This window comes from Gopherus evgoodei, chromosome 3 (assembly GCF_007399415.2).
Source record: "Gopherus evgoodei ecotype Sinaloan lineage chromosome 3, rGopEvg1_v1.p, whole genome shotgun sequence".
NCBI lineage: Eukaryota > Metazoa > Chordata > Testudines > Testudinidae > Gopherus > Gopherus evgoodei.
In genome coordinates, this window is record NC_044324.1 from 186,596,714 (window position 1) to 186,615,232 (window position 18,519).

An 18,519-nucleotide genomic window follows, 5' to 3' on the forward strand; every position below is an offset into this window, starting at 1 on the left:
GTTAAACATTATTAATAACTGTAAGAATGTTTTAATTCATTGCAACTTGTGGCCTGTGTCAAGTGTGGATAAAAGGTCAGCACCAGAAGTAAAGAGACCTGAGATTTTGCTCGTGTGTGGGAGAGGAGTAATCATGAAATCTTGCAGACTGAGGTCCTCCATGCAGAGGGGTGAGTGAGAGGATTCAGAAGAACGAACTGAATCTTTGGGTAGGTGTGACGAACTGGGAAAGTTCTTAATGTTTTCTCTGAATATTGTGTTGGTGCCTCAGTGTCCCCATGGCAGTTCTTAAGTATCTGGCAGAGCAAAGGGCCAGTGCACCTAAATGCCTGACACTCTGTCTCTTAGCAACTGATGGCCTGGGCCCCTCCTCTGCAAAGGTGCCAGCTGAAGGTGTTGGAGACAAAGGGATCAGGTGACCTCCTGGCCCGGGAAAGGGGCTGAGGAGGGGCTGGGAGGGGGTGTTAGTCTGGAGCTGGCTGGGGTCAAGGGTGGAGGGCAGACCTGGGGGTCTGGCTCACTGCCCCCCAGAATGGACCCAGCCGAGGGGTCCGGTTCGCTGTATCTACAAGCTCTGTTTTAGACCCTGTTCGTGTCATCGAATAAACCTCTGTTTTACTGGCTGGCTAAGAGTCACATCTGACTGCAAAGTGGGGGTGCAGGACCTGGTGGCTTCCCCAGGACCCCACTGAGGCGGGCTCACTGTGGGAAGCGCATGGAAGGGCAGAGGATGCTGAATGCTCCAAGGAGAGACCCAGGAGGTGAAGACGTGTGAGCTTCTTGCCCTGAACAAGTCTGCTCCAAGGGACAGGAGCTCCCCAAAGTCCTGACTGGCTTTGTGGGGAGCAGTTCCAGAACATCGCCCGGTGACTCCGTGACAGTAGGCTGAATAGAAACTAACCTTAATTATGGGTTATGTGGTGGGAGCCACATTAGACCCACTTAAATGGCTGGTATGTGAGATGGTGATGAGGTGGATAGCATCCCTTGCCAGTGTAAAGTGAATAAAGTTGCTGCCTGGTGTTTAAATCCATCCCTGTGTCATCTTCTTTCATCTCCCTGTCCTGATCAAGTAGAAGACTCATTGCATATAGTTCACGTGAACTAGCTAAAGAGTGAAGTTAAAAGCAGTTGTGGTTCATAATGGGGAAGCCATTTTTGCTCAGCTGGAGGACCAATGCAATGAGTTTTTGTGGATGGGGGTGTTGCTTGGATAGTTATTAAATCAAGATTATAGAATTATTAGTCATAGCTGTATATTAATACAGTGTGCTATGGTAATGCCTTAAGGCCCCATTTGAGATTAAGCCCCCATTGTTGTGAGCACTATACAAACACTGAAAAGAGATAATCCCTACTCTGAACATTTACAATCTAGAGACAAACAGATAATGGTCGGAGGATGTAATGGGCTAAGGTAGCAAATTAATGTGATGAAGTATGGGCACAGCTTTGTTAGTTGCATGCTGTGACACTAGTAAACCAGATGCCAGCTCTTGCCAAGTCTGTAGGCATCACACAGACAAATTCATCACACAGGAAACCAGATCAGCTCACCTGTATGTTGTTGTGGTTGAAGACAGGTGTTTGACTTGTAAGAATGTGTTTAGTATTTAGACTCTATAAAATGTTTGTAAGCTGCTGCATGCATTAATCTTACTTGTAATGCCTGTATTTCAGGCTACAAGGTAAAATATAAGTTTGTCTTATAATTGTAAAAGTGCCTGCTCTGAAATTGTGAACTCGGACAGGAAGAGTGTGTCCCCCATCCAGGAGGATTATCAAAATTTAGTGGGCCATTGTAGGACAAAAGCTTTGTTGGTTGCTCCATTTACCATGGAGAATTACGTGCAGAAGACCTCTTCCCATCAATTTGAATGCTGGAAGGGGAAATAAAGATAGCTGACATGAAGATTTTTCATCTCTTTGCTCTTTGGACTCTTACAAGGGCTGGCTTAAGAAACAAAAAAGCAGAGATCCCCAGGTCAACCTGGGTTAAGCCCTGAGAAGACATTCAGTTCTGACAGATAACCGCATCTCTCTCACCTTTTGGAACCATAGACTGAACTCATTTCTGCATGTGTGTTGCATGTTTTAACCTGTAAATCACTGTCATTTCTTTTTCCTAGTTAATAAATCCTTAATTAGTTTGCTATAGTATTGGATTGTCTTGTCAACATGGCATTGTCTCTGGTGTGAGATTTAAGGTACAAATTGATATCAGGTGAGTGACTGGTCCTTGGGACTGGAAGCAACCTGAATATTTTGTGATTTTTGGTGTAAGTGACCCTTTATCATTAAGTCCAGCTTGCCTGGGTGGCGAGATAGACTGGTAAGCCCAAGGGGACTGTCTTGAATCCATGCTAAGACTATTATAGTGCTTCAGGAGTTCACATTTGTTACTGGATTGGTGAAATCTAATTATAGAACATACCACCAGTTTGGGGTGTCTGCCCTGCTTTTGACAGTCTGCCCTGAGGTAGGCACTCATGGTCTTAAACCATTCCAGACAGCATGACACATGCATTGTAAAAGCAGCAAAGAATCCTGTGGTACTTTATAGACTAACAGACGTTTTGGAGCATGAGCTTTCGTGGGTGAATACATGCATTGTAAGATTTTCTATTAATTGAGTTTAGAGGTAGGGAGAAAAGGAGTGGGAAATGAAAAGGGATAGCTTGTTACCTTTCTAGCCATAATCAGCAAGCTGGTTTTTGCAGGCATCATGCAACAAGTGAGTCCTAAGGAGGGATTTGAAGGAGGATAAGTTAGTGGCCCTTTGGATTTTATCAGGGATTTCATAAAGGCCAGCGTGAGAGAAAATATAGAAGCAGTTAAGGAAGACACTCACTGGTGAGTGCTAAAAGCAGGAAATGCTCGTGGAGTGAATGGAAGCATGATGGCCGTCTTTGGTTTTGTAGCTGAAGCCAGTAATTTAGATTCTTGCAGTAACAGGACATGTTTGCTAATCACCTTTGTTTCCAGGAGAAGGATGTGTGAGAGTGGTCATGGATTGCACAGCTGTAGCTAGGGCAGAATCTGGAGACAGTAGTGTTGCACTAGTGTTACAGATAGCATAATCAGGGCCGCCCAGAGGATTCAGGGGGCCTGGGGCAAAGCAATTTTAGGGGCACCTTCCATAAAAAAAAATTGCAGTACTATACAATACTATATTCTCGTGGGGGCCCCCACGGGGCCCGGCTCAAATTGCCCCACTTGCTCCCCCCCGCCCCAAGGGTGGCCCTGGGAAAGATGAAACCTTCTGCATCTCGGCACAAACCTAGTTTTGAGAAAACTTCTTTACAACGTATCACTGGTTCTCAGCATCAGCTAGTGCTAAAAGGCACTAAAGCTCATTAAAAGGGTTGGACAATATTTTCGGTCAAAACTTTTTATGGATCGAAAACTAGGGTTTTTTAAAAAGCAGAAAAAATCACAGACAATGTCTGCTTTCCTTCAAAATTCATTGTGGTTTTTTTAATTGAAAAGATGAAATTAGTCTGCCAAAACCTGAATATGGTTTGGGATTTCAGAAGTGTGTGGCCAAATATTTGCTGCTTTCTGTGTTTGATTGTTTAAAGAAACAATAAAAAAATTCTGCTTAAAAAAAATCCAAAACTTTTGGGCCACCTCAGTTTGTGACCAAACGCCTGAGCCCATCTAGTCAGAGATTTGTCCAGGTTTCTCATACTCTGCTGGCTTCCTTGACTCATATCTGTCTCCATAACTTTGGGTTCATTTAAGTCAGAACATAAAAACAGCCATACTAGGTCAGACCAGAGGTCCATCCAGCCCAGTATCCTGTCTACCGACAATGGCCAATGCCAAGTGCCCCAGAGGGAGTAAACCTAACAGGTAATGATCAAATGATCTCTCTCCTGCCTTCCATCTCCACCCTCTGACAAACAGAGGCTAGGGACACCATTCTTTACCCATCCTGGCTAATAGCCATTAATGGACTTAACCTCCATGCATTTATCTGTTTCCTAGAGACTGACTCCAGGGTGTCCCTCACAAACTGAAGATGGTTACTGTGGGTTTGTCTTTAATATAGCTTATGTACATACTCTACGAACTGAGCATTTGAGCTTGTTCCAGAATCTGGGATGAGCCTATGTTGTGAAAACTGAAATGCTCAAAATAGCACATGCATGTGAATGGACACAGGATGCTAAAATTAAATGTACCCGGGGTTCTCAAACTGGGGCTCAGGACCCCTCAGGGGGTCATGAGGTTATTACTGGGGGGTCACGAGCTGTCATCCTCCACCTCAAACCCCACTTTGCCTCCAGCATTTATAATAGTGTTAAATATATAAAAAAGTGTTTTTAATTTATAAAGGGGGGGGATCACACTCAGAGGTTTGCTGTGTGAAAGGGGTCACCAGTATAAAAGTTTGAGAACCACTGAATTAATCCCTCTGCAGCCTCAGGGAATGGAGGGGAGGGGGGTCTCCCTTGGTAGGGTTGGGAAGGATATTGTTCTTCTCATGTGATCCCTCCCCCAGTGGCTAATTTTAAATGAAGCTACCCTCCCCTGACATGAATCTTCCTATGGCACTGAAATTAAATATAGACTATAATTTGGCATTTGAGAAGTGAAAGGGATGGTAGCCCTAATGGAAAAGCTAACAGCTTGGTTCTTCTGCAAGCCTCAAACTGCTGAATGAGCTTTAGGGTAGGGAAGGCTGTGCCTCCCAAACAGCCTGGCCCTGCCCCCCATCCAACCCCCACCCACTTCCTGCCCCCCGACTGCCTGCCCCCCCTCAGAATCACTGACCCATCCTGCTCCTTGTCCCCTCACCGTCCCCCAGAGATGCCACCCCCAACCACCACCCTGGGACCCCACTCTTGCTCCCTGTCCCCTGACTGCCCCGACCTCTATCCACCCTCGCCCCACTGAGTCCTGACAGACCCCCAGAATGCCTGCGATCCAACCCCCTTGTTCCCTGTCCCCTGACCACCACCCCCAGAACCTCTGCCCCCTCCCTGTGCTCTGACTGTCCCTGGGACTTCCTGCCCCTTAGCTACCCCCCCCCGGCCCTGTCCCTTACCCCCAGCTCTCCCTTCACCCAGAGCTTCAGTGTATCCAGGAGCTTCCCTCAACAGCTGCAGCATGACTCTGGGAGGGCCCCGAGCCCTGCCCTGCTCAGAACCGCATGGTAAGGGGGCGGGGCTGCGAGCTCCAGGCTGAGCTCAGCTCCCTCCGCTCGGCCTGGATCTCACAGCCCTGCCCCCTTACCACACAACTCTGAGCGGGGAGTAGCTCAGGGGCCCTGCCAGAGCCACGCTGAAGCTGTCCGGGATGCTGCTGGATGGACTGAAGCTTCGGCAGAGGGGCAGAGACAGGGTTGGGTGGGGCCAGAGAGGGAGCCTCAGCCATTCTCGTGGGAGACCCTGTGGACCCCGGGGCCTGGGGAAGATTGCCCCACTTGGCCCCTCCGCTCCCCCCTCCCATGCGGCCCTTGGCATAACATGGCCTGCAGAATTTTTGTTAGCAGTGATGACAGGGGTGTGGGGAGAGGAGCTTTATTTTCAAGTCAGCTGAATTTGCATGTTTGGCTGTTAGAAAGCATTTTTTTTTTACCTTTAAACTGAGCAAATTTGATCTGGAGAGACAGGAGGGGCAGCAGGAGAGCCTCTAGTAGTTAGCACAGCAACTGCATTGTATCTGCTGGGCCTGTGTAGTTATCTTAGGTACTTATATGGCCCTCATTACAGTTATGTGCTCAGAGTCACAGTCCTTAATGTATTTATCATCTCAGCTCCCTTGTGACAAAGGGAAGTACTATTATTCTCATTTTACAGATGGGGAACTGAGGCACAGAGAAACTAAGTGACTTGTCCAAGGTCACACAGGAAGTTTGTGGTAGAGTAGGAAACATCATCTTGGCTATATCCTCTCCTCCTGTCACAAACAGAGTTTGCTGTGAGTTGGTGTTGCCCAGGGCCGCTCGGGGGGGGGGGCGCAAGTGGGGCAATTTGCCCTGGCGCGGGGCCCCCACAAGAGTTTTTCAAGGCCCCTGGAGCAGGGTCCTTCACTCGCTCCGGGGGCACTGGAAAACTCTCGTGGGGCCCGGGCCCCCAGAGCTTCTTCCGCTCCTGGTCTTTGACGGGTGGGGGGGGGTCCTTCTGCCCTGGGGCGGAAGGACCCCCCGCTGCCGAATTACCACCAAAGCGGGACCCGCCACTGAAGTGCTGGGTCTTCGGTGGTAATTCGGCAGCAGGGGGCCCCCGCCATGGGTCTTTGGGGCACTTCGGTGGCAGGTCCCGGAGCGGAAGGGCCCCCCGCTGCCGAATTACCGCCGAAGCGGGGGCCCCCTGTCACTGAAACCCCAGGCCCCCTGAATCCTCTGGGCAGCCCTGGTGTTGGCAGGGCCACCCAGAGCAGTTGATCTTGAAGTTAGCACCAAAATAAGAGACGGGGCAATTCAGACTTCTCAGAACTATTATTTCAGGCTGTTTGCAGACTATATATATATATGTGTGTGTGTGTGTATATATATATATATATATATATATATATATATATAACAGCAGACTATATATCTCCTGCATTAGTTAAACTGCTTTCAAGTGTTTCTTTGCAACCATGATAACTAGAAACTTACTTTTTTTCTTTTTTAAATTTGAGCTTTGATTAATTAATTATCAGTCTCCTGGAACTGGGTCTCTACACGTGGGCCTATATTGCCTACATCAAGTATCAGAGGGGTAGCCGTGTTAGTCTGGATCTGTAAAAGCAGCAAAGAATCCTGTGGCACCTTATAGACTAACAGACGTTTTGGAGCATGAGCTTTCGTGGGTGAATACCCACTTCCTCAGATGCATAAGGTGCCACAGGATTCTTTGCTGCTATTGCCTACATCATAATCCGACCCAGAACATAGAATTTAATTTCAAGAATTTCACCTAGGATATGATGATCAGTAGAATTCAACTTTGTTATGCAGCAGGAAAAAGGAGAAGAAAGCTGTCATGGTACAGTTCCCCACTCTGAACCTTAACGTCCAAAAGATGGGGTACCAGCATGAATTCCTCTAAGCTCAATTACCAGCTAGTACTTGTAGCTCTGCCACCAACCAGGAATTCCAGTGCCTGGTACACTCTGGTCCCCCCAAAACCTTGCCCGGGGACCCCCAAGACCCAGTCCCTTTGGATCTTAACACAAGGAAAGTAAACCCTTTCCTTCACCGTTGCCTCTCCCAGGCTTCCACTCCCTGGGTTACCCTGGAAGATCACTGTGATTCAAACTACTTGAATCTTAAAACAGAGAGGAAAATCCACCTTCCTCCCTCCTTCTCTCTCCCCCGCCCAGACTCACCCTGAGAGAGAAAGTAATCCTAACACAGAGTGAAAATAACCTTTCTCTCCCCCTTCCCTCCTTTCTCCCCACCAATTCCCTGGTGGATCCAGACCCTGTCCCCTGGGGTCTCACCAGAATAAAAAAAAATCAGGTTCTTAACAAGAAAAGCTTTTAATTAAAGAAAGAAAACAGTAAAAATTATCTTTGTAAATTTAAGATGGAATAGATACAGGGTCTTTCAGCTATAGACATTGAGAATACCCTCCCAGCCTAAGTATACAAGTACAAATAAAAATCCTTTCAGCCAAATACACATTTGAACTCCTTCCAGCCAAATACACATTTGCAAATAAAGAAAACAAACATAAGCTTAACTCGCTTTATCTACCTAGTACTCGCTATTCTGAACTTATAAGAGCCTGTATCGGAGAGATTGGAGAGAAACCTGGTTGCACGTCTGGTCCCTCTGAGCCCCCAGAGTGAACAACAACCAAAAACTAACAGCACACACAAAAACTTCCCTCCTTCAAGATTTGAAAGTATCCTGTCACCTGATTGGTCCTCTGGTCAGGTGACAGCCTGGCTCACTGATCTTGTTAACCCTTTCCAGGCAAAAGAGACATGAAGTACTTCTGTTCAATTAACTCTTACTTATCTGTTTATGACAAAAGATCACCACTTTTTGGTCTCTCTTGCTATCCTGAGGATCCTTCAAGATCTCGTTAATGCATTAAGCTTTTTTCTATGAGAGATTATTCAGCAAGGAACTCTGCAGCATGAACATTAAATATTTTTAAAGTTCTGGATTTATTCCAAGGGAAAGCTTTTGTGCTAAAATGTTTAACTTGGGATCTCAGTTTCTTTACAGGAGTATATTTCATTTTGTGAATATAGATAAATATTATTATTGTCCCTTAGTTTTTATGGGACAAGAGAGGGTTCCCACACCAATAAAATGCAACATTCCATGGGCAAGATAAACCTTTTTAATTAATGTACCATCTCTGCAATTACCTAAAAATGATCTAGTAAAGAGAAAAGTGCCTGCAAAGAAATGTATATGCTAACTTCCCCTTTACAAATTTATTTTACTTTGAAATGTTTATTAATAACAGAGTGATGTAGAACCATGCCATCTGTGATTGTTTATATAGCTTACTTTGTTGGTTAGTTAATGTTTTAATTCTGGCTATAGTTTGTAGAGATTTTACATGGCTTTATGGGAAGTGTGTGATATGTAGAAGAGAAATTGGTTAATAGGGAAGTAACGATGGAATCATATTGGAAAATTTGACGGTATGTATGTAGTCCACTTTATAGAATAATGTGTTTGATATTTCTGAGGATCATTTAAGTGTTCTCTTAGGCTTAGTCACCAGAAGAGGGCGGGGGTTTTTTGTACAGAACTTCGCAACAGGAACCTAACTTGCCTTGCATTTCCGATTACATACATTCCTTCTGTCAGCCCTGAAAGATACTCCTTGTAGGCTAAATATATTAGGAACAAAAAAAAAATCCTAACCATAGTATTGGTCCATTACCAGATGGAAATGGTACAATTATCAATAATGCAGGAAAGGCAGAAGTGTTCAATAAATATTTTTGTTCTGTATTTGGGGGAAAACAGATTATGTAGTCACATATGATAATACTCTTTCCATTCCACCAGTATCTCAGGAATATGGTGTCATAAACAGATAGCTAAGGGTTAATGTCTCTTTCACCTGAAGCACCTGACCAGAGGACCAATCAGGAAACCAGATTTTTTCAACTTTGGGTGGAGGGAATTTTGTGTCTGAGGTCTTTGTTTTCTGTCTGCCTGCTTTCTCTGAGCTTTGGAGAAGTAGTTTCTGCTTTCTACTCTTCTGTTTCTAAGTGTAAGGACAAAGAGATCAGATAGTAAGTTATATGGTTTCTTTTCTTTGGTATTTGCATGAATATAAGTGCTGGAGTGCTTTGATTTGTATTCTTTTTGAATAAGGCTGTTTATTCAATATTCTTTTAAGCAATTGACCCTGTATTTTGTCACCTTAATACAGAGAGACCATTTGTATGTATTTTCTTTCTTTTTATATAAAGCTTTCTTTTTGAGACCTGTTGGAGTTTTCTTTTCTGGGAAATTTCAGGGAAATTGAGTCTGTACTCACCAGGGAATTGGTGGGAGGAAGAAATCAGGGGGAGATCTGTGTGTGTTGGATTTGCTAGCCTGATTTTGCATTCCCTCTGGGTGAAGAGGAAAGTGCTTTTGTTTCCAGGACTGGAAACGGAAAGGGGGAGTCACTCTGTTTGGATTCACAGAGCTTGTGTCTGTGTATCTCTCCAGGAGCACCTGGAGGGGGGAAGGGAAAAAGGATTATTTCCCTTTGTTGTGAGACTCAAGGAATTTGGGTCTTGGGGTCCCCAGGGAAGGTTTTTCAGGGGGACCAGAGTGCCCCAAAACACTCTAATTTTTTGGGTGGTGGCAGCAAGTACCAGGTCCAAGCTGGTAACTAAGCTTGGAGGTTTTCATGCTAACCCCCATATTTTGGACGCTAAGGTCCAAATCTGGGACTAAAGTTATGACATATGGTAAACAGTAGCTACTAAAGTTAAGCATTTTTAAGTCAGCTGGTCTGAATAGCTTGCATCCAAAAGTTTTAAAAGAGTTGGCTGAGGAGCTTGTTGGACCATTAACGGTGAGGTTCAATAAGTCTTGGAACACTGAGAAAGTCCCAGAAGACTGGAAGAAAGCTAATGTTGTGCCATTTTCAAATGGTAAACTGGATGACCTGGGGAATTAGAGGCCTGTCAGTCTGACATTAATTCCAAGCAAGATAATGGAGCGGCTGATGCAGGACTCAATTAATAAAGAATTTAAGGAATGTAATATAATTAATGCCAATCAACGCAGGTTTATGGAAAATGAATCTTGTCAAACTAACTTTTCGTTTTTAATGAGATGACAAGTTTGGATGATAAAGGTAATAATGCTAATGTAATATAACTTTTGTAAGGCATTTGATTTGGTACTGCACAAAATTTTGATTAGAAATCTAGAACAGTATAATATTAATATGACACACATTAAGTGGATTAAAAGCTGGCTAACTGATAGCTCTTAATATAATTGTAGGCAGGGAATCATCATCTAGTGGATATGTTACTGGTGGGAGGTTTGCAGGGGATCAGTTCTTGGCCCTACACTATTTAACAATGTTATCGATGAGTTGGGAGAAAACAAAATAATCCATGATAAAGTTTGCAGATGACACGGGAATTGGAGAATGGTAAATAATGAAGAGGACAGGTCACTGACACAGCGCAATCAGGATTGCTTGGCAAACTGGACACAAGCAAACAATATGTGTTTTAACATGGCTAAATGTAAATGTATACATCTAGGAGCAAAGAATGTAAGCCATACTTAAGGATGGGAAACTCTATTGTGGGAAGCAGTATATCTGAAAAAGATTTGGGGGTCATGATGGACAGTGACCTGAACATGAGTTCCCAGTGAGACACTGTGGCCAAAAGAGCTAATGCGATCCCAGGATGCATCAACATCAAATACAATACCTCTGTATTTGGCACTGGTGTGACCACTGTTGGAATACTCTGTTCAGTTCTGGTATTCACCATTCAAGAATGATGTTAATAAAACAGAGAGGGTTCAGAGAAGAGCCATGAGAATAACCAAAGGAGTAGAATACATTCCTTATAGTGATAGACTCAAGGAGCTCAATCTATTTTGCTTAACAAAGAGAAGGTTAAGAGGTGTATTTTTGTAGTTTGTAAGTACTTCATGTGGAACAAATATTTGATAATAGGCTCTTCAGTCTAGCAAAGACCTATATAAAATAATCCAGTAACTGAAAGTTGAAGCTGGACAAATTCAGATGGGATGTAAGGTTTACGTTTTTAACAGTGAGGATAATTAACCATTGGAACAATTTACGTAGGGTCATGGTGGATTCTCCATCACTGGGAATTTTTAAATCAAGATGGGATGTTTATTCTAAATTATATGCTCTCTAGGAATTAGTATTGGGAAATTCTATGACCGGTGTTATACCAAAGGTCAGACTAGAAGGTCTATGAATGCTTAATAAAAAGGGGAGGAAAGGAGGTTTATATTGTGCATGGATAACATCATATTTTTAAAAGAGTGTTGATGTAACAAGATTCTTGAGTGGTTAGTTTAAAATGTCTTTTATACTAATAAAGGACCTTTTCAGCCTCCCAACGAAAGAGAGGGAGTAGATTATGGTTTGTTTGCTCTTTTATAGTGTATTTTTAAAAATACTCAAAGGTTGTTGTTGTTTTTGTTTTAATATAGTAAAAATGGTTAAAAAGTCTCAGAAATGGTAAATTCTTGTTGGATTTAGAGAAGTGAATTGGGTATTCTCGGCCCTCAGTTGAAGAGGTAGAGGTGCTGCATATTTAGTAAATAAATCTTTTTCCCCCAAAACTGAAGTAGAGGTTTCAAGTTAAGTAACTGTTAAAAAATGAGGGAGACAGGGGTTTATCAGAACTGCCTTTTATTTTTTAATTTGACTTCATTAGGAAGTTCTGTTTAAAAACTAGCAGCATGCTTTGGATCTCGGGGAATTCTAAACTGTCTGAGTAAAAATGATATCCTCCTCAATTAGGAACATTTCTCTTGCTTGGTGCTTTTGATATCCTAAGCTTACTAGTTCTCCATTTGTCTACTGAGTTTTCCAGGAAAAGCAGAGTAGACAAGACTTGAATTTCAAATGTAGAAAAGCAAGCAGAAAACCCTGTGAAAAATAGAAAAAAAGAAAAAAAATTCTTAGGCTTTCTTTATATATCATAAAGAAGCAAAAAAAAAAAAAAAAAAGATTTAGTCCAGAGCATGGGTGAGGATCTCTCTTACTTTTTGGACAAGCAGTATTGTGGCTTGGAGCAGATTGTTTGTGTGAACTTTGAATTTTTACGTTTGTATTGTACCTATTATATTACTATTATTGCAATTGTTATATAATGCTTCAAGTTTGGGATAGATACTCTAAAATAAACCTAAATCAATAAACCCCGAAGGAAAAAAAAATCCAGATTTGTTGAGGAAATAGTATCTGGCCCTTAACTATTGAAGCATTAGCCAGTTCCATGTAATAGAACAACTACTAAAGTTTGGTCACTATGGTATATTATTCAGAAAGTACAGAATATATTGTTATATTATTTCACAGAAGCCAAACATACATTTGGGAGTCTTCAGAAAGTTTCCAAATTACAAGAACAAAGTGTAGTTGCTGCCAGAAAGCTGGCTGACTTATCCATATTTTGAGCTCATGCAAAACTACTTAACATATTTTCTTCAGTCAGCTCTACAAAAAGCAAATATTAAACACAGTATCACATTCTTAACCCTTTCAGCGCTATTTTGCTCGGTAAATTTGTCAGGTCATTTCCCTCAGATTGTTGTTTTTAGTTTAAGAACACCTAAAGCTTTTATTCAAGTAATGTTATTCATGTCACTAACTTCTGTGTAGGTATTTATAGTCCTCTAGCCAGCACTGCATAGTGTTACAGATGCTTGGAAACAGCATGGAGATGTGGGAATAATTCCTGTTTTTCGTGGTATTGTACAAAACTCAAAGTGCTGTGCAGAAGAGCAGTGCTATTGTCTAGTTGTTAGCCAATATCTAATAATGGTACCATGATGCAAAGGAGGCTGTGTTTTGTTTTCAGGGCTTGAGGCCTTTTGTTTTCTGAGAAGTTGAGTGGGAGTTTCTTCAGGAAATAAATTTGAACCTGAAAAGCTCAGTATGACTTAGGAGGTTTGCAGCTTAGACTATATGCAATGTGTTTGTTCTAGTCTGTCAGCTTCCTAGACAGGAATGGTGGTAAGCCAAAGGCTGGCTAAGTGATCAGACAGCTCAGCTTGTTGCAAAATGTTGGCTCCTTCTTCCCTAGCTGTAGCTATCCTATGAAGGAAGAGGACGTAGAAGATCTGTTATGTTGATTTGATATGTTCCTGCCAACTTCCAAATGGAGGACACAAACTCAAGCCAGGATACAAAAATAGTAAAACAGGAAGCTCAAAATTATGTGGGATTAGTTTGATCACAAACATTTCTTGTGACATCACATGAATTTGGATTTGTGATAGGAATAATTTACAAAAGGATAAAGTGAGATCATCAGGGCCAGCTCCAGCTTTTTTACCACCCCAAATAGCGAAGCAAAATTAAACAAAATAAAGCTGATCAGCGGCACTTTGGCGGGAGCTCAATCGTGCCGCTTCATTCTTCGGCGGCAGGTCCTTCGCTCCCTGCCTCCCGCCCCTTTCCATTGGCCAGCTCAAGCACCTGCTTCCTTCGCTGCTGCCTGGAGTAAGCCCTGGAGATCATGCCAGGTTTGTGTGGCATGGATGTCATTTAATGAGGTGTTTCCCTTGTAATGAAGGACAGTTAAGATGCATGATTGGGACTGGCAAGCAAAAATTCCAAGTTTTATTTCTATATATAAATTAGTAGGTATGTGTGTCAGTCTTTTTGGGTGGTTCTTTCTGGTAAAAATTAGTTTAAAGCTCAAATTAGAACCTCTACTTATGGTATATCTATTAGTGGTTCACAAAACACTGATACTGGCATTCCACCTGTGTTTACAAGTTATTTGGACTGTTTGCCATTCATCTACAGTAAAGCCACATTATGAATACTTAAAAGATTTTTTCTATCATACTACCATAGAATGTTAATTAGATGTTTATTCCATGTTTATTACTATGCAATGTAATGTGTGTCATCACTGTAAGTTTAGTGTAGTGCATGATATTTGCTATCAATATTCTCAAACATACAATTTAATCCTTGCTACAAATTTACTAAAATAGCAAATGTTAAACAGCCCTATTAAAGCAAGCTTTGTAACCTAATTTCATACTTCAATAGACAATCTAAAACTACAACTCTGAAAAGTAATTTTAGGATACTAAATTATAAAACTTAAAACCCAGTGATAAAAAACTCAAGATTAATGACAAACAGGGTTTTGGTTTTGGTTTTAATTACACAGACAAAAAGGAACACAATTTGTTCCAAATGGGTATTTAACTCCTCACCTCTGTCTAAACATTTAGTGCATGAATAGAACTACCATTTCTTTAATCCTGTTCCTTCAAAAGAGCCTATGGGGGAGCACAGTTTTGGTTATTTGCACTGTACTATGTTTATAATCCTTGATTCAAATTACATGCTATTGTGTGAAGTTTAGGTTTCCATATTATTAAAGTGGAGAGATATTAAGAGGTTAATGACAGCTTTTCTTAGTTAGTACAAACTTTCTCTTCTCTCATTTCCCTGCCTTTTGATTGACAGCAAGTGACAACTGTGTGTTCTTGTCTGGGTGTGTCATAAACAGATAGCTAAGGGTTAATGTTTCTTTCACCTATAAAAGGGTTAACAAACAGTAACCTGAAACACCTGACCAGAGGACCAATCAGGAAACAAGACTTTTTCCAATCTGGGTGGAGGGAAGTTTGGGGTGTGTGTTCTTTGTTCTTTGTCTTGGTTCGGTGACCCTCTCGGCTCTGAGAGTGATTTTTCTATCTCCAGGCTTTCTAATCTTCTGTTTCCAAGTTGTAAGTACAAGGATAGTAAGACAATAAGTTTATATTGGTTTTTTTTGTATTTACATGTGTGTAGTTGCTGGAATGTTTTAAATTGTATTCTTTTTGGATAAGGCTGTTTATTCATTTTTTTCCTTTAAGCAATTGAGCCTGTATATTGTCACCGTAATACAGAGACTATATTTAATGTCTTTTTCTTTCTTTTTATATAAAGCTTTCTTTTTAAGATCTGTTGGAGTTTTTCTTTAGTGGGGACTCCAGGGAATTGAGTCTGCAGCTCACCAGGGAACTGGTGGGAGGAAGAAGTCAGGGGGAAAATCTCTTTGTGTTAGATTTACTAAGCCTGACTTTGCATACCCTCTGGGTGAGGCGGAAGAGAGATTAGATCTCTCGGTACTTGTGTTTCCAGGACTGGAAGCAGAGAATCTCCTAGGGTCGTCCAGGGAGGGGAGCCTGGGAGGAAGTAACAAGGAAACAAGGGGAGGGGATTATTTCCCTTTGTTGTAAGACTCAAGGCACCTGAGTCTGGGGGTCCCCCAGGGAAGGTTTTGGGGAGACCACAGTGAGCTAGGCACTGTATAATTCCTAGCTGGTGGCAGCGATACCAGGTCCAAGCTGGTAACTATGCTTGTAGGTTTTAATGCTAACACCCATATTTTGGACGCTAAGGTCCAGATCTGGGAAGAAATGTTATGACATGGTGTGCAGCGTTGTGGGAAAGACAGAATCCAGAAACCAGTAGGAATATTATATTTTTCTTTTCTCTGCTAGGTGCTTTTGAGCAGAGAGGGTTTGGTTTTAAAAGGAACCAGAGAGAAATTTTTTTTTCTGTTCTTTCCTGGCAGTAGCTTGCATATTAAGCAAGGAACTATTAAGGGTCTCTAGTTAAACATAGTACTCCCATTGAGAGTCAAGTACCCAGCACAACACACATGCAAATAAAGTGGTTTTTCTGGTTTACTTTACATTTAAAAGATTAGCTAGAGGGAAAAAAAAGGCACTGTTGCTAGGCAAACCCCAGGAGACAACAGAGCCAGCAGTTCAGACAATAAACACCGGAGGATACCGCAACACAAGAAAACAGGAACCAGAATGTCACAAAAACCAGAAGCAGTACAGCTGGAAGCAATGGAAAAACAGATAGAACTACTAAGAACACAAATGGCCAGAGATGAGGCAACTCACAAACAAGAGATGGAAAGGCTACAAAAACAAGAAGAAGCCAACAATGCAGCCCACCAACGAGAGCTGGAAAAACAGAGGGAGGCCCACCAACAGGCCATGGCATTAGAACAGGCTAAGCAACAGAACACAGCCAATCCTAACAACCCTTCACCAATACTTGTTCCATGTTCCACAGCACAGGAAATTTCCCACCTACAAGGCAGGTGATGACACCGAGGCCTTCTTGGAAAATTTTGAAAGAACCTGTCTTGGGTACAGCATCTCTGAAGACCAGTACATGGTAGAATTGAGGCCACAGCTCAGTGGACCTTTAGCAGAGGTGGCGGCTGAAATGCCAAAGGACCGAATGAACGATAATAAACTGTTTCAAAACAAGGCCAGATTAAGAATGGGGATAATCCCGGATCATGCCCGTCGGCATTTCAGAACCCAAAAGTGGAAACCAGATGTGTCATTTCCCAAACATGCCTACTACGTTGGAAAGAATTATGAGGCCTGGATATCAGGAACCAATGTTAAATCCATAGACGAACTGCACCTTCTCATACAAATGTAACAGTTCTTGGATGGTGTTCCTGAGGACATAACACGGTACATACAAGATGGAAAACCCAAAAATCTCACCGAGGCGGGGGAGATTGGAGCCAGATGGATGGAAGTGGCAGAAAGCAAGAAAGCTACTGTCAAGGGGAACGAATACCCCAGAGGGCACACCGACCATAAACCCTACAACCGAGGGCAGCCAAAGACCCCACCTACAACCCAAGGAAAGCCATGGACACCCTATTCTTCCACCTCACCAGTCTCCAGTAACTCATCTCGACCCAGTGACCAGTCAGCTGGAAGATGCTTTAAGTGTAATGAACTGGGATATATAAAGGCCAAATGCCCAAAGAACCCCAACCGAGTGCAGTTCATTACACTACCATCACACCAAAGATCCCCAGGCCCAGATGCCTCTCAAATACCCTTGGAGTGAAGGGAAATTTTGAGAGTGGGCGGAAAGAAGGTTACTGCGTGGAGAGACGCGGGGGCACAAGTGTCAGCTATCCACCAATCCTTTGTAGACCTCAAATTCATCAAACCAAAGGCCCAAGTGACAATTTACCCCTTCATGTCACAAGCTGTAGACTTGCCTACAGCTGAATTACCTGTCCAGTACAAAGGCTAGTCAGGAATGTGAACTTTTGCAGTCTATGACAATTATTTCATCCCCATGCTACTGGGGGAAGACTTGGCCAACCAGGTAAAGCGGGCCAAGAGAGTGGGAATGGTTACATGCAGCCAAACCAGGAAAGTTTCCAGACCCATTCCTGTTCCTGAGCCGTCCACAGACGCCCCGTCTGTGTTACCAGAGACCCAGACAAAGGTAGTGGACCCGGATTCCATGCCAATCACTGAAACAGCCACAGCACCTCCAGTCCCAGGCCCGGAACTGGAACAGCAACCAGCGCCATGCACCGATGAGCTATTGGAGAAGTTGGGACGTGCCCAGTTCATCTCTACAATAGACTTAACCAAGGCGTACTGGCAAGTACCGCTAAACGAACCTGCCAAGGAAAGGTCAGCATTCATCACCCATGCGGAGGTGTATGAATTTAATGTCCTTCCTTTCGGGCTTCGAAATGCACCCGCCACCTTCCAGAGGCTGGTAGATGGTCTACTAGCAGGACTGGGAGAATATGCAGTTGCCTACCTCGATGATGTGGCAATTTTTTCTGACTCCTGGCCCGAACACCTGGAAAAGGTCTTTGAGTGCATCAGGCAGGCCGGACTAACTGTTAAGGCCAAGAAATGTCAAATAGGCCAAAACAGAGTAACTTACCTGGGATACCAGGTGGGTTGAGGAACCATAAACCCCCTACAGGCCAAGGTGGATGCTATCCAAAAGTGGCCTGTCCCAAAGTCAAAGAAACAGGTCCAATCCTTCTTAGGCTTGGCCGGGTATTACAAGTGATTTATACCACACTACAGCCAAATCACTGCCCCACTGACCGACCTGACCAAAAGGACCCAGCCGAATGCAGTTAAGTGGACTGATGAGTGTCAAAAGGCCTTTACCCAACTTAAGGCAACGCTCATGTCTGACCCTGTGCTCAGGGCCCCGGACTTTGACAAGCCATTCCTAGTAACCACGGATGCATCTGAGCGTGGTATAGGAGCAGTTCTCATGCAGGAAGCAACGGATCACAACTTCCATCCTGTCGTGTTTCTCAGCAAGAAACTGTTTGAGAGGGAAAGTCACTGGTCAGTCAGTGAAAAAGAATGCTATGCCATTGTGTACGCCCTGGAAAAGCTACGCCCATATGTTTGGGGACGGCGGTTCCAGCTACAAACTGACCATGCTGCGCTAAAGTGGCTTCATACTGCCAAGGGGAACAACAAGAAACTTCTTCGTTGGAGTTTAGCTCTCCAAGATTTTGATTTTGAAATTCAGCACATTTCAGGAGCTTCTA

At 43.1% G+C, this 18,519-nt stretch overlaps 1 protein-coding gene across 3 annotated transcripts in view; it reads left to right on the forward strand.

Moving 5' to 3' along the window:
- The window catches only part of PLEKHH2 (pleckstrin homology, MyTH4 and FERM domain containing H2), a 123,149-nt gene that overhangs the window by 22,979 nt on the left and 81,651 nt on the right, over positions 1-18,519 (forward strand). The window contains exon 1 of one of the 3 annotated variants that reach the window (XM_030557660.1): positions 15,665-15,668. The exons of the other annotated variants lie outside the window; for them this stretch is intronic. The gene's annotated coding sequence lies outside the window, so the exon portion shown is untranslated. Of the gene's footprint in view, positions 1-15,664; positions 15,669-18,519 lie in introns of those variants that run through there. 3 annotated transcript variants of the gene reach the window in all.